We start from the raw sequence: 19008 nt of genomic DNA, 5'->3' as shown, positions 1-19008 counted from the left end.
ATTAGATTAGATTAAAGCATATGAAAAAACAGATTAGATAAGATTAAATAATCTAATCGTAATCTTATCCAAATTTTGGATTACGATTAAATTGACTTCAACTCTGGCTAACGTTGCTAATTACATTCTGGACTCACACACCCTTCCAGCAGGGGGAGGTAAATCATCTTTATATTAAAAGTGTGAGTGCATGCATGTGTGATTTTTATTTTGTAAGTACACAGTATAACTGTAAATACTTTGACCCTCTGGAGTCTTGGGTATTATTGAGCGTTTTTGACTACTTTTGGTCTTACCTTCATAATTTACCTGAAACTGTTTACCTTGCCTTGTTTGGTGTCATTTTTTTCAGCACAACCTCACCTGTGTGACTTTACAGTTTTTCTTTCATTCTGACATACTGCGTTAAAACATTGAACCTAATGGCCCAGTCACACGACGACTATTCCTGAACGAAGGGGGAAATAAAACCACAAAGTCACAATGCGTCGAGCAAGTTTGACATATAAGCTTTTAACTTTTTCCCGTCACCGAATAGCCTGCGAATCAAGAGCGTAAAATGAACAAAAGGAACAAAATGAAATCGAAGCTAACGTTGATCTCCATGCTTTAAACGAAACGCGTCTGGAGCCACTGCTGGAGCAGTGTGTGTCTGCATCTCTGCGTTCCAGGACTCTGTGCTGGGATGGAGCTCAGCTGTAAACAGAAGCACATGATCCAACTAGGGCTGAAACGATTACTCAAATAACTCAAATAATTCTGCAAATTCTGCCTCGAAGCTTCGTTTAACGTTGTAGTACATATGCCAGGCCTGTGTGTGGCGCTGTAATGTTCCCAGAAAACAACAGAAGAAGACTAGAGCATGCGCTCAGGCCGTGTACCAGCTAATAATTTACCCCTTAAAGCTACCGCTTTCCAGTGCGACACAGAGTAAAATAAAGCCTTTTAAGAGAAAGACACTGATCATCAAAATAGACTTACTGCACATTTAAAGTGACGCAGCGTGTTTGTTTGTTTAAAAAAACAGATGGTCTGCTCGACATGGTGAGTGACGGCTGGATACCCACAGTTGAAGCCGGCTGCTGTCTGTTTTGTTCAGACTTGCGCTGACTGAGTGTTTCGCTTTTTAATTTTCGCCTTTTTTTTGGGGCAACACGCAATGCTTCACAAACACGGTAACTTAAAAAAAAAACTGACTGCGAGGCTTGCATGTTCAACCTCCAGCTGAAATGCATCTGCTGAATTGATGTATGGACCCAGTCCACCAACCTTTAAAAATAATAAAAAAAAACCTCAAAATGGTTAAATTTTACAAGTTGGGGGGACAAAAAACAGAAAGCCACATCCCATCACCATTTCAGCAAAATGTCAAGACTTTGCTACAGTGACATTGCTTAGGAAGAGCCCTGGACTATTGATGTTTAAAAACGCAAAAGTGCTTTTTATCTGATTACTCGAGTAATCGCTAAAATCATCAGTAGAATACTCGATTACTAAAATAATTGATTGCTGCAGCCCTAGATCCAACCCACTGTGGAGATCTGTGTGCACGTCTGTGGATCCACCACCTGCTCTGGTTCCTCGTTGAGAACAAAAGAGGGATCATCTCCTTCATCGTCAGAATTGTCACTGTCTAATGACACGCTGTGCGCTCCGTCCTGCTCAAAAAAAAAAAAAAAAAAGCACTTGTTCAACATTTATAAGACGCCTCATTTTAAGACCGGGGGGGCTGTCTGTTTCTGCCTTTTTTTTTTCTTTTTTTTTTCAAAACACCGGTGTTTCTGATCACCGGTGCCGTGGCTGTGTGTCAGTCACACGCACGCGCGTGGGTTTGATTACCAGTTCTGATCACACACTTGCACATTGTGTTGTTGGATCACACACACACACACACACACACACACACACACACACACACACACACACACACACACACACACACACACACACACACACACACACACAGAAGCATGCACTTCACCTTCCCTCCAGCTGATTCACTCTGGATTGCATTCAGTGTTGTAGTGCACGTACGCACGCGCACAGAAGGACTGCCTTGTACATGATTTAGCGACTCAAATGTTCAAAAAAGAATGCAAGCGTTTGCAATCACACTGGGGTTTCTATTTTGATATGTCACACCTCTGGATCAAAGCTGTTCACACACGAATGACCACTGCTGCTGGAACTTTTATCACAGCGCAGTGAGTCCAGTTCGCTCTGAGAGATCAGAGCAGATGACAAAATATTATTACATCGTGTCAGCCATCAGTTCGACGGAAACAAAGCTGATCGCCACATCTTGCCACATCACATGCAGCGGCAGAAGCCCCACACCACACACACCAGCTCCGCCGCGGAGGAGCTGCAGCTCCTCCACAAAAGCGCCCACAAACCGGCTTTTGTACTGTGTGAAAACATTCAGCTGGTCGAATAAAGTCAAACTAAACGCTAGCATTACAAAAACTAAGAAAACTGTAAAAAAAAACTGTCATATTCGGAATACGGACGAATTGACGTTTTCGGCGGTATTCATTCAGATTTTTCAACAGTTTAAAATCCTAATGAAGCACCAGCTGCAGGAACAAAGCTGCGCAAAGGTTAAATGATGCCAACGAAAGTCCAGATTCCTTGTTTCGTTAGGACTTCGTTTCCCTTCATTAAGTGCTGTGTGTCTGGGCTATAAGATCACCCCAAAACCTAAAATTCGAATCAGAAAACAGTTGAAAACTAGAAATATGTTTAACGAACCATTTTGTCACTTAGAATTCAAATATAAATTGTGTATTTCAAAACTATATGTAAAAATGTACCATAAATAACATATACAACAATTCACATTAAAATACAGGAAATGCTTCAGGCATTTTTTGTGGCTATTTACATGCAATAAAATGCCACACAAATTATATTTGTGTCACTCAGAGAAAAAAAAAATCCTGTCCAATGCACAACAGAATCCCCAGAAATTTGTATATTCCACCTCAGTATCCATCTGTATTTTTCCCTAATTTCTTGTTTTTGTAGCATTTTTATTAGTGTTGTACAGACTATCCTGGCTGTGTTAGTGGCCAAAAAACAAAACAAAACAAAAAAAACATAATAGAAAAAGGTGTTTTGGACCTTTTGGGGGGGGGGGTTTCTATCCCTGAAGTCCTGTGTTCTTCACCCCTGGAGACTGCTTACTGCTGGAGCAGTGTGTGTCTCCATTCTGCTCTGCATTCCAGGAGCTCTGTAGCGCGTGAGTCCTAGAGGAGCTGGAAGGAGAAAAGTGCGATCTGATCCAGTGTGGAGATGTGTGCGCACGTCAGTGGATCCACCTGCTCTGTTGCTTGTTCAGAACAAAAGAAGGATAATGTCCTTAGTCGTCAGAATCCTCACTGTCTGGTTCAGACTCTGACGATGCGTTGTGCGCTCTGTCTTCCTCCCATTAAAAAATAAATAACTGAAGCGCTTGCTCAACATGCATAAGACACCTCATTTTTACAAAACAAACCACCCCCCACAAAAGACTAACCACATGCGCTAAATACTCCACAAAAATAATACACACTCCAAACATGCCGAATACTTGCCAAATCTCTCAAATACCAAAATTCTAATCTCTTAAATACCAAAACTCTAATCGCTGTCTGCTTTTCTCTCTCCATGCCGAATCACCAACAATATCCCTTCCCTCATCAACCAAATTATGTGCCTTGGGGATGATTGTTATTGGCTTATGTAGTTTATTTTCCCCAAGTGATAAAATCAAATTCATGTTTTGTTTTGTTTTTTACTTGTGTTGCTTTGGGCAGGGTGGGGACAAGGAAGAAAAGATACTCCGTTTGCGCATGGTGTGTATATGATAACAAAAACGTAAAAAATTTATAAATGCATTCAGACAGTAAATTAATATTTAAAAAATTACCTGAGGAGGTGCCACAGAGTTGCTTGATGTCCTCACTGCTGAACACCGGTCTCGCCGACTGAACGTTCCCCCCCAAAAATCGGTCCGCACTGCCATCATTGCACATGCGTCATTTCAGAGAGTCAGCAGTGTCATTTCTGAGCGACAGCAGCGATTCACCGATGATCACCTCATTTCTGCTTAAGACTGCACTCCAGTCATCTTATATATCAGCGCCAGATATCTGATGCTTTTGTACAACAATCATTTCCACGTAAATCCATTATTAAAGGCTGGGGACGCGATCAGAGCGTGACAGCAGCATGTCAGACTCAGACGCCTACGTAATTTCAAGTGTCGATAGCGATTCACTGATTATCCCATTTCTGCTTAAAATGGCCTGGTTTCTGCTTAAAACTGACTTTAGAATGATTTAAGAGGTTTTACTTTGTCATCTGATGGTTAATAATTGCATTATTCCCTTTGATTGCTTTGGGTGTAGAGAGTCAGACTCTGAGTCAGTCTCAGACATGTGCACAGTGAAGGCAGGGTGGATCAATTTTTAAAGGGGTCTATGCCGGGGTTGGCAACACGGGCATAGGTATCAGCTGGATTCCATCCACATTTGCAATCAGACCTCGATGAATCTTGCTCAAATCCAGCTTCCCCCATATATGTTTTTAAACTGGGAAAATTGTTCAGCTGAATGCAGCTGCCAGAGAAAATGTCACATCATCTATTCATCACAGCCCCAAACTGTGCAAAACTAATCAGTTTGGTCTATCTGTCATGGTGTGACACCGTCTTAAAAAAGCCACAAATTTTACATAACTGTAGCATACTGGGACATAGAATCTCTCCAGATATATGTGTGTGTTTTCAATAAAGTCAGTACACATTTCCTGCCAGGAATACTGACTTATTTTCTTCCGTGATCAAAGCTTTCATTTAGTGAGCCCAGCTGTGTCATGAAGCATGCTTTGTCTCACTTCGCGAGCACACATAGTGGAGTCAGACAGCTAGCCACAATGCCACTTTTTGGTAATAAAATGAAAGATGCTCAGAGATAATCTCATAGAGTTGTGTTAAATATGAGATTAAACTGGGTTGTGTCAATGTGAAGCTGTTTAGTGAAAACTTTGTTTTATCTTTACATCAGTTTTTTTTTCATTAATCCCTAAAGGTCAAATCAAGTATCTGGGTTTGAGATTGTCCTGAATCAAGACTAAAACAAGTCTCCCATTGCAAATTTCTGGCCCTGATTGATGTTCCCAATTCTAAAAAGGAGGAAGCTGGGCAAGATTGCCCACAACAGCAGTCTAAAGTTGTCTGTCATAGTGTATAACCACATTTGTAATGATTACAACTTCAGTTTTATTTATTTAAGTTATATAACACCAAATCACAACAAACCTGCCTTAAGGGACTTCACAAATAAGTAAGGTCTAATCTCTCAGTCACACAACACTTAACGAAAGGGGCCGAAGCCCTAACGAAACAAAAAACCTGGACTTTCGTTGACTTTTATTGGCATCATTTAACCTTCGCTCAGCTTCGTTCCTGCAGCGATCGCTTTGTCAGGATTTTTAAACTGTTGAAAATTTTGAACGAAGGGCAACAAAAACCTCAATTCGTCCGTATTTCATTTTGCTGTCATTATTGACCGTTTCTTATCGTTTGCTTAGTTTTTGTAACGTTTGATTTGGTTTGATTTCGTTCAACCAGCTGAATGTTTTCACACAGTAGAAAAGCCGATTTTGAGCACTTTTGTGGAGCGCTTTTTCTCGTCCCAGCGCTGAGTCCTGGAACGCAGAAATGCAGACACACGCGGCTCCAGCATTGTCTCCAGGCGCGTCATGTCAGATGATTGGCTGGGCCATTCTGTCAACTTTATTTTCATTCTCTGAAACCAGTTGTTTCCTTGGTTGTGTGTTCGGGATCATTGTCTTGCTGAAATGTTCACCCTCGGTTCATCTTTTATCATCCTGGTAGATGGCAGCAGATTTAAATCCAAGAATGTCTCAGCACATTTTTTTCCCATTCATCCTTTTTTTCAGTTATGTAAGGTTTGCTAGTGCTGTATGCTAAAAAAAACAGCCCCACACCATGATGTGCCCACCTCTCAACTTCACTGTTGGTATGGTGCTTTTGGAGTGATGTGCAGTGCCGTTTGACCTCCAAACATGGTGTGTATTATGGCAACCAGTGAGTTCAGTTTTGTTCTCATCTTACCAGATTATATTTTCCCAGTATTTTACAGGCTTGTCTAAATGTTGTGCAGCAAAATTTAAACAAGCCTCAGCATGGTTTGGGGGAGGTGATGGTCTAGTGGTTAAGGTGTTGGGCTTGAGTCCAGAAGATCATGGGTTCAAATCCCCACCTGACTGGAAAATCACTAAGGGCCCTTGGGCAAGGCCTTTAATCCCCTATTGCAACTTTCTGGCTTTAAGAAACACTATAAGAAATCAGGGAAAAAAATTGTGACAGTCAGTAACGGTTACTTTTTTAGAGAACGCTCCAACACATCACTAGTATTTTGTTGCACCACCTCTGGCTTTTATAACAGCTTGCAGTCTCTGAGGCATGGACTTAATGAGTGACAGTACTCTTCCTCAATCTGGCTCCAACTTTCTCTGATTGCTATTGCCAGATCAGCTTTGCAGGTTGGAGCCTTGTCATGGACCATTTTCTTCAACTTCCACCAAAGATTTTCAATTGGATTAAGATCCGGACTGTTTGCAGGCCATGACATTGACCCTATGTGTCTTTTTGCAAGGAATGTTTTCACAGTTTTTGCTCTATGGCAAGATGCATTATCATCTTGAAAAATGATTTCATCATCCCCAAACATCCTTTCAATTGATGGGATAAGAAAAGTGTCCAAAATATCAACGTAAACTTGTGCAGATTCATCACTGAATATGACTTTCATCCAGTCATCCACAGTCCACGATTGCTTTTCCTTAGCCCATTGTAACCTTGTTTTTTTCTGTTTAGGTGTTAATGATGGCTTTCGTTTAGCTTTTCTGTATGTAAATCCCATTTCCTTTAGGCGGTTTGACCGAACTCCAGTTTCCCCCCATTCGTTCCTCATTTGTTTTGTTGTGCATTTTCGATTTTTGAGGCATATTGCTTTAAGTTTTCTGTCTTGACGCTTTGATGTCTTCCTTGGTCTACCAGTATGTTTGCCTTTAACAACCTTCCCATGTTGTTTGTATTTGGTCCAGAGCTTAGACACAGCTGACTGTGAACAACCAACATCTTTTGCAACATTGCGTGATGATTTACCCTCTTTTAAGAGTTTGATAATCCTCTCCTTTGTTTCAATTGACATCTCTCGTGTTGGAGCCATGATTCATGTCAGTCCACTTGGTGCAACAGCTCTCCAAGGTGTGATCACTCCTTTTTAGATGCAGACTAATGAGCAGATCTGATTTGATGCAGGTGTTAGTTTTGGGGATGAAAATTTACAGGGTGATTCCATAATTTATTCCTCAGAATTGAGTGAGTCCATATTTTTTTCCCTCTGCTTGGTCTAAAAAAGTAACCGTTACTGACTGCCACTATTTTTTTTCTTGATTTCTTATAGTGTTTCTTAAAGCCAGAAAGTTGCCATTTGAAATGACTTTAGTTTTGTGTCATGTCTGTAATCTGCTTTTTTTCTACAAAATTAAACAACTGAATGAACATCCTCTGAGGCCGGTGATTCCATAATTATTGCCAGGGGTTGTAAATGCAGTCCATTTACCATTTTTACCATGCTTTATTTTCAGCAACGGAGTATTGAGTGGTGAGCGTGCATACAGACCATGGCTCTTGAGTGTATTACTTATTTTTTTTCTTTGAAACAGTTGTCCTTGCTAATTCCAGGTCTTTCTGAAGCTCTCGACAACTGGTCCTTGGCCCTTGGGCACTCTTCTGATAATTCTTTTCACTCCTCTATCATAAATCATGGCCGATTTATGGTGAAATGATGTTCATTCCACTTCCACTTTCACTGGAACATTCAGAAGTTTAGAAATCCTTCTGTAACCAATGCTGTCAGTATGTTTTGCAACAATAAGGTTGTGAAGATATTGAGATCTTGCTTTTACCCATCATGAAATGTTTCTTGTGTGACACCTTGGTAATGAGACACCTTTTTTATAGGTCATCAGTTAGGCTGAACCAGCTGATTATGACAAGGGGCAGGCCTGATTTCTAATTACTGATAGATTTCAGCTGGTGTCTTGGCTCTCCATGCCTTTTTGCAGCTTCCTTTCTTCAGGTGTTCAATACTTTTTTCCCTGTGTCATTTCACATTATTACACACTTAACTTATGGCAAAAAAAAGTATTTAGTCAGCCCCTGATTGTGCAAGTTCTCCTACTTAGAAAGATGAAAGAGGTCTGTAATTTTCACCATAGGTACACTTCAGTTATGAGAGACGAAATGAGAAAAAAAAAATCCATAAAATCACATTGTAGGATTTTTAAAGTATTTATTTGTAAATTATGGTGGAAAATTAGTATTTGGTCACCCACAAACAAGCAAGATTTCTGGCTCTCACAGACCTGCAACTTCTTCTTTAAGAAGCTCTTCTGTCCTCCACCTGTTACCTGTATTAATGGCACCTGTTGGAACTCGTCTGTATAAAAGACACCTGTCCACAGCCTCAAACAGTCAGACTCCAAACTCAGCCATGACCAAGACCAAAAAGCTGTTGAAGGACACCAGGAAGAAAATTGTAGACCTGCACCAGGCTGGGAAGAGTGAGTGTACAATAGGCAGGCAGGTTGGTGTGAATAAATCAACTGTGGGAGCAATTGTAAGAAAATGGAACATATACAACACCGTTGATGATCTCCCTCCATCTGGGGCTCCACGCAAGATTTCATCCCGTGGGGTCAAAATGATCATGAGAACGGTGAACAAAAATCCCAGAACTACATGGAGGGATCTGATGAATGACCTGCAGAGAGCTGGGACCAAAGTAACAAAGGCTACACACAATGCACAGAAGGACTCAAATAGTGCAGTGCCAGGCATGTCCCCCTGCTTAAGCCAGTATGTGTCCAGGCCCGTCTGAAATTTGCCAGAGAGGATATGGATGATCCAGAAGAGGACTGGGAGAATATCATGTGGTCAGATGAAACCAAAATAGAACATTTTGGTAAAATCTCAACTCGTCGTGTTTGGAGGAAGAAGAATGCTGAGTTGCATCCCAAGAACATCATATCTACTGTGAAGCATCGGGGTGGAAACATCATGCTTTGGGGCTGTTTTTCTGCAAAGGGGACAGGACAACTGATCCGTGTTAAGGGCAGAATGATCAACGTGGCCATGTATCGTGAGATTTTAAGCCAAAACCTCCTTCCATCAGTGAGAGCATTGAAGATGCAATGTGGCTGGGTCTTCCAGGATGACAATGATCCCAAACACACCGCAATGAAGTAAAAGTAAAAAGCATTTCAAGGTCCTGGAGTGGCCTAGCCAGTCTCCAGACATCAAACCCATAGAAAATGTGTTGAAGGAGTTGAAAGTCCATGTTGCCCAGCGACAGCCCCAAAACATCACTGCTCTAGAGGAGATCTGCACCAATGGGCCAAAATACCAGTTACAGTGTGTGCAAACATGGTGAAGACTTACAGGAAATGTTTGACCTCTGTCATTTCCAACAAAGGTTATGTTACAAAGTATTGAGTTGAACTTTTGTTATTGACCAAATACTTATTTTCCATCATAATTTACAAATAAATTCTTTAAAAATCCTACAATGTGATTTCCTGGATTTTTGTTTTTCTCTTTTTGTCTCTCACAGTTGAAGTGTACCTACATGTTGACCTCTCTCATCTTTCTAAGTAGGAGAACTGGCACAATCAGGGACTGACTAAATACTTTTTTGCCCCACTGTATGGTTTGATTTCTTTGTATGTCTGGATTACTTGGGTTGTTATTAACATCTGGTGAAAATTCCATGTCAGTAGCACCCTTAGAAATAAATTTACTGATGAAAAACGGTGATGTGTTCAATACTAATTTTACCCGGTGTATGTTCCATTCACATTTGATCTGTTTTCTTGCTCCAGCAGGCTCTGTCAAGCTATCACCCCAAAGCATCTATTGCTACAGCTCATTAGTTATCCAATCAAGAACCAGGAAGGCAATAATCTGTGAACCGATGAGCACACAGCAATACAAATGTACAAATTCACTATCCATCATCATGTAGTTTACCCCCTTTGCCCTGCAACCTGATTCTGTTGCTCCTCTGACTCTAAAAACAGCCCCAACTTTAACCACATATCTTCCCTACCCGCCTCACCAATCCGTTTCATAGCTCTCTTGAACTGTCACCTCAAAGCATCTAGCGATTCAGCTCATTAGTTATCCAATCAACAACCAGGAAGTCAACAGTCTGTGAACAGAAGAGCACACAGCAATACAACTGTACTAATTCACTATCCATCATTATGTAGTTTACCCCTTTTGCCCTGCAACCTGACTTTGTTGTGCCTCTCTAAAAGCAGCCCCAAGTTTGACCACACAGCTTTCCAACTTGCCTTGGCAATCGGTATAATCAGAGACTCATTACTCTGTGTGTTTGTGATCTGCTTCTGCAAGCCATCATCAAATTGAAACCATACGGTGTGAACTCACAGAAGTCTGGAACATGCTTTTAGGCTTCGATATGATTTAAGGTAAACACCCACAGTCTTTGTGCTGAAAGCCAGCAAACAGAACAAGACCAGTCTGAGCTTGAGTTGCAGTTGGCATCTCTTCATACAGAAATTGTATATGTCAGTGACTGCAATATGTAATTAATCACAGACAAACTGGCAGCAAGTGTAATCGCTTAGTCTTGACTATTTTGATTGGCCCTAACACCGTGAGTGATCAGGCTGAATGAGTATTAGTAAGAATGAAGTTTAGCTCTACTTCCAGACTTCTCTCCATGCACACAGGCACTGCTGTCTTGACCAAGTACCAGACAGCAATGGGTCTTGTGTTTGCTGACACTCTGTTGGTTCTCCATTCACTGTTCCAGTGTGCAGCTGTAATTTAACTTCCATCTGGATAGGTTGGGTGTGCATGTCAAACACAAACTGCTGCATGTGTTGTCTTCCAGATTAACCTCGCTCCCTGTATATGACACAGAATTGTCACATTTAATTTGGTAGATGCATTCCGTCTGCTCACAGGCAGGCTCACAGTTTGTATCCACTCTGGTAGCACGATAATAAAATCAGAAGAATGTGATGTGTTGAAAGGATTATACAGAAATACTAAAACACACTACTGAAGCTTCTCTCTCTTTTACACACTCTTTTGCTTCCTTCTCTCTCTCTCTCTTATGCACCGTTTCTCTTCTTGGTTTTCACAATGTCAGCTAGTCAGAGAGTGAAGGATGGATTATAGGTTTATTGTTAGCTTTTTGTCTGTAAAGCTGTTTTTGTCTTTAGCTGTTTCCTTCCTGGATGTGATCTTGGTTTCTTTCACAAAGTATTTCACTGGTCATAGTCAGCTCTCTTTACTCAGGTTTTTAAAAAAGGGTATTTCACAATATAACCCTTACAAACACAAAATACAGTATGATTTCCAATTCATAGGTTCTACTTGAGTAGCCTGCCCAGGAAGATAAATACTGAATTCCACTTTTTCCAGTCAACCATGTAATTTTACAATGTGCACAGTCTATCTGCCCACCAGCCCTCCGCACCATGTCACACAAGCGTATGTGATATATGCCTCACCTGTGGCAGATTTTTTTTACACATTTTATACATGTAATTTGAAGAAAGAGAAGTGCCTTTCATGGGGCATTTCCTTGCTTTACACTGCAACTGACATGGTTTGTTATGCTTCACATAACAAGATTGTATATACAACCCCAATTCCAATGAAGTTGGGACATTGTGTAAAATGTAAATAAAAACAGAATACAATGATTTGCAAATCCTCTTCAACCTATATTCAGTTGAATACACCACGGAGACAAGATATTTAATGTTCAAACTGATAGACTTTATTGTTTTTGTGCAAATATTTGCTCTATTTGAAATGGATGCCTGCAACACATTTCAAAAAAGCTGAGATAGTGGTATGTTTACCACTGTGTTACATCACCTTTCCTTCTACCAACACTCAATAAGCGTTTGGGAACTGAGGACACGAATTGTGAGTGTCATGATTGGGTATAAAAGGAGCATCCCCAAAAGGCTCAGCCATTCACACATAAAGATGGGGCGAGGATCACCACTTTGTGAACAACTGCATGAAAAAAAATATTCCAACAGTTTAAGAACAATGTTTCTCAACGTTTCTGTGTAGGCTCTCAGTTGTCCAGGTGGTTTCCATAGTAGAGAAGCTTGACTCTTCAACTGGACTGGGTTGCTTGACGTGAGGACGTTTCGCTTCAAATCACAGAAGCTTCCTCAGCTAAAATTCTTTGAGGGTTGAGGGTGACAAATATGACTCGTTTGAGCATCTGATTCTCCACTCTGCTCAGGATATTACACATTGCCAAGGTCAGAAGAATAAAAATCAGTCATATTACTTTGTCACTGTATATAGGCCTCTTGGCCCATATTCTGAATTCTTAGATGAATTTGGTGCGTTCATCTCTAACTTGTCAACTAGTGTAGATAACATTCTGATCATTGGTGACTTTAACATTCATATAAATAAGCCTTCTGATCCCCTCTGCAAATCATTTATGCAAATTGTGGATGCATTAGGATTTCGGCAATGCATTCGGGATTCGACGCACATTAGTGGAAATACCCCGGATCTGGTTCTCGCACGTGGTATTGCTGTCACAAATATTGACATCATGCCTCTTACATCAGTGGTGTCTGTTCACTCACTTATTAAGTTTACAGTTTCGGTGCCGTGTTTAGTGGAACAACAACCTTATATATCATTACGGCGATGCATCAACTCCTCAACTAAGACTGAACTCGAAGCTAGACTGCCTGATGTCTAGCTTCACATTTGACAAATACCCAATCAGTAGAGAGACTTGTGGATAGTTTAAACTCAGTGCTCAAAACTACACTCGACATGATTGCACCACCTGTGTTAAAACCACGCTCCCCCAAATCACAGTCACCTTGATTCAATGATTATCTGCGTGACCTCAAGCATAAAGCAAGAGGTGTAGAACGGAAATGGCGTCGTTCAAAATAGAAGTATTTCACCTTGTGTGGCGTGATGCTATCTTAATAAGCATGCATTATTGGCTACAAAGCGGACCTCCTACTCTGATTTGATCAACAAAAACAAGCATAATTCAAAGTTCTTGTTCGACACGGTGGCAACACTTATGCATGGACAACCACCTGTAATTCGCTCTCCTTTTACAGCACAAGATTTCCTGGATTACTTTGGGAAGAAAATAGAAGACATCAGGTACACATATCCCGACATGCCTTAACCCAGCCACTACACCCTGCTATTGAGGTGGGCATCATTACTGAGGTATTACCTAGATGTAAAGAATTTGATAGTATCTCACTAGGCATGCTGACAGAACTCATAATGTTAACAAAAACCACAACCTGTTTATTTGATCCTATACCAACAAAACTGTTTAAGGACCTGTGGCCCACTCTTGGGCCGACTGTGCTGGAAATTATTAATCTTTCTTTAACTTCTGGATCTGTTCCTAAATGTTTCAAATCTGCAGTGATTAAACCATTACTTAAGAAACCTAATCTTGATGTTATGTGTCGGACGCAGCCCGGAGAACCGACCAGTGTTTGAAGGACCCAGTATAAAATAAGCAGAGCACGGTACAAAGGATAACAGAGTTTAATAAACATAATAGTGATGTGAAAATTGAAAATTGAAAATTCTGGGTCTTTTAGTGAAGCTTAGGGCTAGTGGCCAGCGATCACCTTAGTATTTCTCTGTTTTTCTTGTTGTTTAATGCTGGCAAATTATACAGTATTTTTGTCTTTCTGATGCCTGATTCTGTTTTTTTCTCTCTGTTTAAGGTGCAGCTCCATCCAGAGATGGGAGTTGTATTCGTGTTGTCGATCCTCCTGTCCTGTGCGCCAATAGCATTTCTTGTATATTTGTCCGTGAATTGTTCTGTAATTTATGTTTTGTAGCATGGCCCAAGCAGGTTTTTTCCTCAGAGTGAGTTTTTCCTTACCACTGCTGCACTGGGGGTTAATAAGGTTAGACCGTACTTGTGTGAAGCGCCCTTAGGCAACACTGTTGTGATTTGGCGCTGTATAAATGAAAATTGAAAAATTTTGCACGTGTTACAACAGCGGGGCTTCATAGTAGAAGAGAGCGGGTACTAGACTGGCCTGCCTGCAGTCGAGACCGGTCACCCATTGAAAATGTGTGGCACATGATGAAGCGCAAAATACGACAACGAAGGTCGCGCGCACACTCATTAACTTATTCCATCTGCACAAAGTGATATTAATCAGTGAAATCACCTGGTGGAGTCAGTGGCTGCAAAGAAAACCTGCACCCTCTTGAGGCCCTTTCTGGAACAAGTTGCCCACCTCTGGTCTAAATTAAAAGATGCTCCAATCATTTTGAAAACTACACCACATTATTTGCCTGATCATAAAGATTCCCAAAAAGGTATAGTTTGGAAAATCTGTGACTGAAAGTTATGGAGTTATGAGGTAGAAGCAGCAAGAATGGTGGCAAAGGTCAGTTTCAGTTTGTACAGGGGTCAAAAGTTAAAGTTGCTCCATTAATTTTGCTTCAGCTGTATTTGTGCAGAATGTGATGCTTGTATCACCATTTGAAGGATTGTTTCACTTACCTGCTGCACTAATAAGCCAACATGAACAAGGTGCTGTCTTATGGCCCAGTCACACAGCACACGATTCCTGAACGAAGGGAAAAAGTAAAACACGTTACAATTCGTTGAGAAAAGGTGGACGAAAGAGCTTTTATCACCGAACAGTCTGTGAAGCAAGAGCACAAAAGGGACGAAAGAGGAACTTAACAAAACCGAAGCTCACGATCTCAGTGCTGGAACGGAGCTCATAGCGCCTGAGTCCTGGAGAAACTGCAAACAGAATCTGTGGAGATGTCGATGGACCACCTGCTCTGGTTCCTTGTCCAGAACAAAAGAGGGATCATCTCCATCATCATCAGAATCCACACTGTCTGTCGACACTCTGCGTACTCCGTCGTGCTCCAATTAAAAAAAAAAAAGTGTTCCGTGGTCACTGCTGTATCACTGTATTATGTTCTAAGCCATATATATTGATTTATAACAGAAAACTGTCAAAAGGGAGAATAAATATAAGTGTAAAGATGATTGAATATATCAGAGCAGTAAATTAATCAGTGCGTGTGAATGTGCGCATTGACTCGTGCGGTTATTTCCACCAGCTGATCACTGATCCACAACGTGAATTCTTCCTTCCAGAACAGCTCTTTATATCATCATTTTGATTCATCTACCTGTTGCCACATGTACAGAAGGACTGGACTGTCATTCCTACACTCATATTGTTAGATTTAATACAAAATAATAAGCGCACAGAGCAGCTCCTACTGCCGCTGACGCTGCATTCAAGTACCGTCAGAAATTACACAACTTTTTTGTTGTTTCAAATTCAACAAAATAATTAATTCTATCCACACAAAAGATTAATTCTGGCCTATGTAATGTGCCTGAGCCCATTGAAGCTGCCCCCCCACACAGATAAAAAAATCCAAGCAAGCAGGCTGAGTTTGCCCTGTAATTTCTGACGGTACATGAACGCAGCAGCAGCCTCAGCGCTCACAAACCGGCTTCTGCACTGTGTGAAAACGTTCAGCTGCTCCAACGAAGTCAAATTAAACAATAACGTTACAAAAACTACACAAATGATTAAAAAACGTCAAGAACGACAGCAAAATAAAACACAGACAAACTGAGGTTTTCGTTGCCCTTCGTTCAAATTTTTCAACAGTTTAAAAATCCTGACGAAGCTCCCGCTGCAGGAACGAGGCTGCGCAAAGGTTAAACGATGTCAACGACCGTCAACGAAAGTCCAGATTTCTTGTTTCATCAGGGCTTCGTTACCCTTCGTTAAGTGCCATGTGACTGGGCCATTAGTTTAAAAATTTGTACATAAGGCCACCCGAATTAAAGGAGAAATGCTGCTTTTAACAACCCGGACCTCATTTTTGTCATAAAATACAGTCGTTTACTCACCAATATAAGTTTGGTGTGATTAGAATTCCATAGTTCAAACGACATGTTCAGTTCAAATCTGGAGCAAACATTTTTCTTCTTCTAAGGTGGATTAGAACTTTTTGTGGTACACAGCACCAGCTACTGGATAGGAGGAACCTAGCAGTCAATATGACTCAATGATTTGAAAATGCAGCTCTTTCAACCAGACATGTGGTGCCGTGACATGTCAGTCATCTGTGTCCAATCAGATTTCAGGAAAGTCCAGTGAAACCCCGGCCTCCGCTCTAGCTCCACCCATGCCAGGAAGTGTTTGACATTTGAAGATTTCCTGTTTCACTGTGAGTGAGAATTCGGCACTTCTCTTTGAGTGTGAGCTTGCCACTGCAGGGGTCGAAGTAGTACGTGCATGTGCTAGTTTGTTCACGTATTATTCGAGCGGTGCACGTAATTTTATACTGCACTAGCACTGGTGCAAGTAACTTTATCCTAGTTTTATCAACTATAAGCACCAGTAGAATGAACCAATAAAGGAATAGATAAGGAAAAAAAAAAAGAATTTCCAGTGTGTTGTCTTCGTCTTTCCTGCGTTTTATTACTCTCGCACACAGAGCGAGTTGCTGTGCTTTATTTGTTGTGGAAAGCTGACAGACGTCGCCAGCGGCGCCGTCCCTGGGTTCACAACATCCTCATGAGACGTACCCACGTACACGTGAAAAAAAAAAAAACTGTCTGCTTCTGCTGCTGCTCTCCCCTCAAACTCTCCTCAGAGAGGAAGAGTCTGACGCATCAGAGGAGGAGTTTTAAGGTTGATATAAGACTGACTTTTGGTTGTGCAAGTAACTTTTTTTGGTGCAAGTAATTTTTTTGTTACTAGCACCAGTGCAGGTACGTTAAAAAAATGTATTTCGACTCCTGCACTGAGTTCCCGCGAGATTCCATGGGATCTCATCTGTCAGTCCAGGAAGTGTTTGACATTTGAACAGTTCCTGTTTTACTGTGGATTTGAAAATTGGCACTTCCTGTTTAGGACGCCCCATACCATAAGTGAGATTCGCTCATATTATACCAGTGTTCCTTTTCTTATGCAACCCATCATCTTGGCTCTTATATTTTTAATTAATATCAAGTTGTAGAGATTTGCTTTCAGTTTGAGTTATATCCCAGCATGCCATAACCCAACCTGGGCGAAGATGACGAAGAAGAGGAGGAAAACGTTGCCACGAACAGCGGGAGAAGAAGAAAACTAGAAGGGTGGAAATGAGAGTGGTGACTTTGAATGTTGGTAGTATGAGTGGTAAAGGGAGAGAGCTGGCTGATATGATGGAGAGGAGAAAGGTAGACATGTTGTGTGTGCAAGAGACCAAGTGGAAGGGAAGTAAGAACAGGAGCATCGGCGGTGGGTACAAGTTGTTGTACCATGGTGAGGACAGGAAGAGAAATGATGTTGGGGTCATTTTAAAGGAAGAGTATGTTAAAAGTGTGTTGGAGGTTAAGCGAGTGTCTGACAGGGTGATGAGTGTGAAGTTGGAAATTGAAGGGGTGATGATGAATATCATCAGTGCATATGCCCCACGGGTAAGTTGTGAGATGAAGGAGAAAGAAGATTTCTGGAGTGTGTTAGATGAGGTGGTGGAGAGTGTGCCCAAGCATGAAAGAGTGGTGATAGGAGCAGACTTCAATGGGCATGTTGGTGAAGGGAACAGAGGTGATGAGGAAGTAATGGGTAGATATGGTATCAAGGATAGGAATGGGGAAGGACAGATGGTAGTTGATTTTGCAAAAAGGATGGAAATGGCTGTGGTGAATACCTACTTTAAGAAAAGGGAGGAGCACAGGGTAACATATAAGAGTGGAGGAAGGTGCACACAGGTGGACTACATTCTTTACAGGAGATGCAAGCTAAAAGAAATCACAGACTGTAAGGTGGTAGCAGGAGAGTGCAGGTGTCACTAGACAGCATAGGATGGTTGTTTGTAGGATGACTTTAGAGGTAAAGAAGAAGAAGAGAGTGAGAGCTCAACAAAGGATCAGATGGTGGAAGCTGAAGGAGGAAGACTGTTGTGTGAAATTTAGTGAGCAGGTGAGACAAGCACTAGTTGGAGGGGAAGCAATTTTGGACAACTGGAAAAGTACTGCAGATGTGGTGAGGGAGACAGCTAGGGCAGTACTGGGTATGACATCTGGACAGTGGAAGGAAGACAAGGAGACTTTGTGGTGGAATGAAGAGGTCCAGGAAAGCATAAGGAGAAAGAGGTTGGCGAAAAAGTTTTGGGATAGTCGGAGAGACGAAGAAAGTAGACAGGAGTACAAGGAGATGCGGCGTAAGGTGAGAAGAGAAGTGGCAAAAGCAAAGGAAAAGGCATATTGTGAGCTGTACAAGAAGTTGAATAGTAAGGAAGGAGAAAAGGAGTTGTACCGATTGGCCAGACAAAGAGACAGAGCTGGAAAGGATGTGCAGCAGGTTGGGGTGGTAAAAGATGCACATGGTAATGTGCTGACAAGTGAGGAGTGTGTGCTGAGAAGGTGGAGGGAATATTTTGAAGAGTTGATGAATAAAGAAAATGAGCGAGAGAAAAGGCTGGATGATGTGGTGAGAGTAAATCAGGAAGTAAAAGAGATTAGCAAGGAAGAAGTGAGGGCTGCTATGAAGAGGATGAAGAGTGGAAAGGCAGTTGGTCCAGATGACATTCCAATGGAGGCATGGAAATGTCTAGGAGAGATGGCAGTAGAGTTTCTAACCAGATTGTTTAATAAAATCTTGGAAAGTGAGAGGATGCCTGAGGAGTGGAGACGAAGTGTGCTGGTTCCTATTTTCAAGAACAAGGGTGATGTGCAGAGCTGCAGTAACTACAGAGGCATAAAGCTGATCAGCCACAGCATGAAGTTATGGGAAAGAGTAGTAGAAGCTAGGCTTAGAAAACAGGTGAAGATCTGTGAGCAGCAATATGGTTTCATGCCGAGAAAGGGCACTACAGAT

The 19008-nt window shown here is 41.4% G+C and overlaps 1 protein-coding gene across 1 annotated transcript in view; it reads left to right on the top strand.

The window, feature by feature from the left end:
• The window catches only part of mpp7a (membrane protein, palmitoylated 7a (MAGUK p55 subfamily member 7)), an 866557-nt gene that overhangs the window by 126035 nt on the left and 721514 nt on the right, over nucleotides 1-19008 (top strand). Inside the window, 1 exon segment of the mRNA XM_034172035.1 lies at nucleotides 4400-4410. The gene's annotated coding sequence lies outside the window, so the exon portion shown is untranslated.

Source organism: Thalassophryne amazonica, chromosome 1 (assembly GCF_902500255.1).
Source record: "Thalassophryne amazonica chromosome 1, fThaAma1.1, whole genome shotgun sequence".
In the NCBI taxonomy this organism is placed as follows: domain Eukaryota; kingdom Metazoa; phylum Chordata; class Actinopteri; order Batrachoidiformes; family Batrachoididae; genus Thalassophryne; species Thalassophryne amazonica.
This window is presented reverse-complemented; position numbering and strand designations above follow the sequence as displayed.